At 47.6% G+C, this 5743-nt stretch overlaps 1 protein-coding gene across 1 annotated transcript in view; it reads right to left on the bottom strand.

Moving 5' to 3' along the window:
- The window catches only part of LOC122543993, a 96632-nt gene extending 93234 nt beyond the window's left edge, over positions 1-3398 (bottom strand). The window contains exon 1 of the mRNA XM_043683001.1: positions 3215-3398. The gene's annotated coding sequence lies outside the window, so the exon portion shown is untranslated. The remainder of the gene's footprint in view (positions 1-3214) is intronic.
- Positions 3399-5743: the final 2345 nt, after the last annotated feature.

The raw sequence follows: 5743 nt of genomic DNA, 5'->3' as shown, positions 1-5743 counted from the left end.
ATGAATTCGACTGGGACAACACTACTATTATAGGACAAGCCAAACAGAGAACAGCCAGGGAACTCCTAGAGGCATGGCATTCATCCACAGATTCAATCAATAAGCACATCGACCTGGACCCAATATACCGGCCACTGCAGCGGACAGCTGGAACTGACAACCGGAAGCGGCAGATACAAATCACTATAAATGCCGGAGGAAAGATCACAGAAGCGCTTCACAGGAGGCTCCCAAGCACTGAGGATGTCACCTAGACAGGGGACGAAACGTCTGCAACACAAATTCCCAGCTCGGCGAACAGAACCACAACAACGAGCACCCGAGCTACAAATCTTCTCACAAACTTTGAATCCCATGTGTAAATTTGTGACAATGCTTTAAATGGTTATTTTATCCAGTTCTTTTTTAAAGAGAGATTTTAAGACCAAGGCGCTGACCTGTCTAGTTGGAATGCCAGTAAAGTGAGGCCTTGAGCTTTTTTAAAAGTTGGAACAATAGAAGCAGCCTGGACGGGTGTGGCCAGCTCTCACAGACCAGGGTCTCTCGTTTTGTTTTTAGGTTTAGCTTTAGGCAGCTGCTGTTGGAGTCTCCACAAGGCAGGAGTTTTGAAGATGCAGAAGCTATCGTTTCCCTCTCTCGGTTACAGCTCAAAGCTGGGGTTTCTCTCTCTGCAGCTGAGTTACCTCTGAGACAAATCTGTACATCTGAAACCTGCCTTTTGTGTTTATGGCATGTTACTAAACTGGAACAGTTTGTTCCTTATTGTTAACTGTACCTATTATCTGCTTAAGTATTCCAATAGTGTTAAATTATTCTGTTTTATTTTTGGTTGTAATTCATCTACAGTATTCGAATAAATTGTCTTTTGCTTAATGTCAAGTAGTTTGACCAGTTGCGTTGCATCGGGAACAGACACTTTATACTTGCCTTTATAAATAAGAAAAACTTAGGGTCAAGGCCAGTGATTCTCAACTTTTTTGTTTGCCACGGCCCCCTAGGAGCTCTTCTCAGGTTCCAGGCCCTCCCTTTCAAACAGGAATACAACACAAACAGATAGACAGAAAACCATTTATCATTGATCACCAAGAAAACTGGGACGTTGCGACATACTGGACAAAACTTGAAAAACAGACTGTGTGAAATTAAACATCTATCGGGCCTAAAGCTATCCTTGAACTTGGTGCTTTTTTGCAAGTTTCATGATATCGGGCTCCAGATTAGACAACGACAGTCAAAGGTCACCTCTCGTTGCGAAATCAATTCTGTTCCTGGATTTTGCCTGGCTGTGTGGGAGGAGCTTAAGCAACTAATTTACCAGTTGCGCTGAATTCGAACTGTGCGTTGGAAAGATAGTATAAATAGGAGGGCAACTATTGATTCCAGTGATGGTTGTTGCTTGGGTATTTCATCGGTTCCGTTACCAGGGCCTCCATAAGCCCTTGGGGCTCCCCTTCTCACAGTTTTCAGTCTATGGCCCCCTTCAAATGTGCCAGGACCCCAAAGGGGGCCATTTGGCGCCGGTTGAGAATGGCTGATCTCGGCTACCTTCTTAAAATATTTTCAGGGGGTTGGGTCCGGTCCTTAACAAATATTGGGGGGTAGAAAATGGCCTGCTGGTATTATCGCTGGTCTGTTAATCCAAAGTAACTGGATTAACTGGGCTTCAAATCTTGCTGCAGCAGATGGTGGAGTTTGAATTCAATTTAGCTAAATCTGGAATTAAGACCCTAATGATGATTGTGAATCCATTGTCGGCAACGCCCACCATGTTCATCAAGGGTCCTTAAGGGAGGGAAACTGCCATCCTTGCCTGGTCTGGGCCTACCTGTGACTCCAGACTCACAGCAATGTGGTTGACTTTTAACTGCCTTGTGGGCAATTAGGGATGGGCAATAAATGCTAACCCTCATCCTGCGAATGAGGGAAAGAGGAAAAGAAGATTTTAAAAATAAGATCCTGAAGGGAATTGATGCTGGATTGGATGTTTTCCCTTGCAGAAGAGACTAAAATAAGAGGGAGAGTTGCCACAGTCTAGGGACTAGAGAGAGAGAGAGAGACAAATGGTGATGGTTTAACCTGATGGTCACCATGCCTCAACCGAGGGGAGAGGTTGGGAAGGAGTCTACTTCAGGGTAACCTGAGCTGTTGACCCCTCTCTGTCTTGGGAACAGGGGCCAAGCAGGAACATATCGTTGAGGCCGCAGACAGAATATCCCTGACCGTGCCTGGATGTCACAGCAGGTCCGAGGGAGCTGAGCTAAGCGGCTTACTCCAGCTCCCCACTGGTGGAAGTGACCACACACAACATGCTCAACGCCAACATCCTTTCACAACGGACGCCCTTTCAATTAATGCCCCTCACAAACCCGCTGAAAAGATGGAGAACATTGGGGAAGTTGTTGCTTCATCCAACAAGCAAAACAGCGAGAGGCTGAGATCAAATCCCAGCCAGTCTGTGAATCTGCCAGGATGAATATTATTTTAAAAATCGAAACAAAACACCACCGCAATCAAGCCAGTCGGTGTCCCTCAGTCTGGTGGGAGCAATAAAGCTGGCGCAGATGACCAAGCAAGAGCAGGGGGTCTTTATGGGACTTCTGTCGCAGTTGAAGAAACAGTGACCAGAAGTGAACACGTAGGCACCAACAGAGTACTGCTGAGGCATGGATTCACAGAGAAAGAGCAAGCGAACGTTCTGCGTCCAGGCGATACCTCACCAGAGCTGAAGTGAAGCCTGGAGGGGACAGCGTTTATGCTATAGTTTTATTTTAGGGTGGGGTGGAGCGGGTGTTGAGGGTTGGTGGGTACAGGGTGCTGACGTTGACAGTTCAGATGGAGTGATCGGAATGTGAGAGTGGCAGAACAACAGTGTGTCTCCTCCCAGACTTGGAAAGGACATGCCATCGTCCCAGCGTTCTTACATTCCGATCACATAACCTGAACTATCAACATCTCTTCTCTCCCCCAGCACCTGAGACCCACCAACCACCCCACCTCCAGACGCGAAACATCAGCTTGTGGATTTGTGTCTGGCCCCGCTGTGATCTCTAGCGTGTGTTGTTTTCAGTGGAGATCCCTGAGTCTGCAGTAACTTGTTCCTACCTCTGTTGAGAGATGACAGACTCAGGCACACACACTGTCACAAGAACATGCACAGGCAGGAGAGACAACGGGACAATACTGGATGCGAGTATTAGCCACTAAATCCACTTACCCGCAAGGTCGCGAGGGCAGGGAATTCTTTGTCAGAAAGGAGCCAGGATTCACAGAGGCTGTTCTCGGGTAGGGATCAGCCGAGTCGGTCAGAGAGAGGGTGGAAAAGCATGGGCCCTCTGTCCTCCGTCAAACTCCTTGCCCACTGACCCAAGAAGCACATTGACATGAGCTCTTGTCTAAGATCTCCCTCTATGTGAAACTGTGCTCATGTCAACACGTGCAAGTTTGTTGACCTGCAGAAACCTGGCAGAGCCCCGTAAACAACTTAACCCTCTGTGGCTCAGATGGAAAATGTTGGAAGTGCTGCACTGATCAGGAGGTAAGAGAGAAAGAGAAGCCAGCATTTCAATCTGTATTTCTCTTCGCTGATGTGGTCTGGCCGTACTGAGTCCTTCTAACGTTGTTTAATTTGCCAGAGCTATAGAACCTGCAGTATTTTGCTTTAGCTTCCCCACCCCTCCCCCTACTGTGATGAGGTCATAGAAGTTTACAGCATGAAAACAGGCCCTTCAGCCCAACCTGTCCATGCCGCCCAGTTTTCAGAAATTAAACTCGTCCCATTTGCCTGCATTTGGTCCATATCCCTCCAGACCCATCCCATCCATGGACCTGTCTGAATGTTTCTTAAATGACAAAACTGTACTCACCTCCACCACTACCTCTGCCTGGTCCAGACACTCACCACCCTCTGTGTGAACAAATTGCATCCTCTAGACCCATTTGTATCTCTCAGCTTTCACCTTAAACCTGTGCCCTCGAATTTTAGACTCCCCTACCATGGGGAAAAGCTGTTGGCCAACTGCCTTATATATTTTCCTTGTGATTTTATAGACCTCTATAAGGTCACCCTTCAGTATCCGATGCTCCAGGGGAAAAAAAGTCCCAGTCTATTTAGAGTCTAATGATGACCATGAAGTCATTGCTGATTGTTGGGGAAACCCAGCTGGTTAACTGATGTCCTTTAGGGAAGGAAACTGCCATCCTTACCCAATGTGGTCTACACGTGACTCCAGACCCACAGCGATGTGGCTGTCTCTGAAAACTGCCCTCTGGGCAATTAGGGATGGGCAGTAAATGCTGGGCCTAGCCAGCAACGTTATCATCCCGTGAGTGGAGAAAAAGCACCCAATGGATTCAGTCATGTCCTTGAGGGAGGGAAATCTGACATCCTTACCCAGTCTGGCCTACACGTGATTCCAGAGCCTCAGTGACGTAGTTGACTCTCAACTGCCCTCCGAAATGTCCGAACGAGCCAGTCAGTTCACGTTTAGTTGACAAGGGAATCAAATATTGCGGAGTGACTGTCAGGAAAATGGACCCGTAAGCCATATCAGATCAGCCATGACCACTAGAGGCTGAATAGTCCAGAGAGGCTTTAACAAGCTGTTGTTTACAACATTTAGAAGGCATCTGGATGGGTACAAGAATAGGAACGGTTTAGAGGGATATGAACCAAATGCCAGCAAATGGGACGAGATTAATTTAGATTTCCTGATTAGCCTTGACTAGATGGACCGATGGGTCTGTTTCATTGTTGCTTGGAAAGTGTTTTCAACTGTCCTTTCGTGTGCTGGGAGTGCTCCGGAAGACTAGTTAATGTCAAATAGAACATATTCCACAGCGCAAACATGTAATGGGGGAGCACGCACTGGTGAAATATTTACAACTGGTATGCATTGATGAACCAGGAGAAAGGTTACTGAGGCACGAGGCACTGTGCTATTTACCAGGCCCTTATTTCACATTGTTGTGGAACTGTGCTTTCAAAAGAAATCATCAACAGGCCACTGCAACAATTTTTCGATTATCATTGAACAGAATCATAGAACTCTACAAGATGGAAACAAGGCCCTTCGGCCCAACAAGGCCACACTGACCCTCCGAAGAATAACCCACCCAGACCCATTCCCCCAACCTATTACTCAATATTTACCCCTGACTAATGCACCTGACCTGCACATCCCTGGGCACTATGAGACAATTTAGCACGGCCGATCCAACCTAACCTGCACATCCCTGGGCACTATGGGACAATTTAGCACGGCCAATCCACCCTAACCTGCACATCCCTCGACATTATGAGACAATTTAGTACGGCCAATCCACCCTAACCTGCACATCCCTCGACACTATGAGACAATTTAGCACGGCCAATCCACCCTAACCTGCACATCCCTGGACACTATGGGACAATTTTGCACGGCCAATCCACCCCACCCTAGCATGCACATCCCTGAATCGTGGGAGGAAATTGGAGTACCTGGATGAAACCTGCACAAACACGGGGAGAACGTGCAAACTCCACACAGACAGTCACCTGAGGGTGGGCTTGCACCTTGGTCCCAGTTCCTGTGAGGGAGTGGTGCTAACCATTGAGCCACCACCCCACTTGCTGCTCAAGGTAAAGAGAAAACGATGTCAACTCTCTCTTTGGTCCGTGAGCAACTGGCTTGGTCTTGCTGTGAGAGAATTTCTGACCAATGAGATCCAGCACCCCAAGAGAACCTGAGCCAGATTTGGCTCTCAA

This window comes from Chiloscyllium plagiosum, chromosome 45 (assembly GCF_004010195.1).
Source record: "Chiloscyllium plagiosum isolate BGI_BamShark_2017 chromosome 45, ASM401019v2, whole genome shotgun sequence".
NCBI lineage: Eukaryota > Metazoa > Chordata > Chondrichthyes > Orectolobiformes > Hemiscylliidae > Chiloscyllium > Chiloscyllium plagiosum.
Note: the sequence above shows the minus strand (reverse complement) of the source record. Positions and strands in the feature narration are given on the sequence as shown.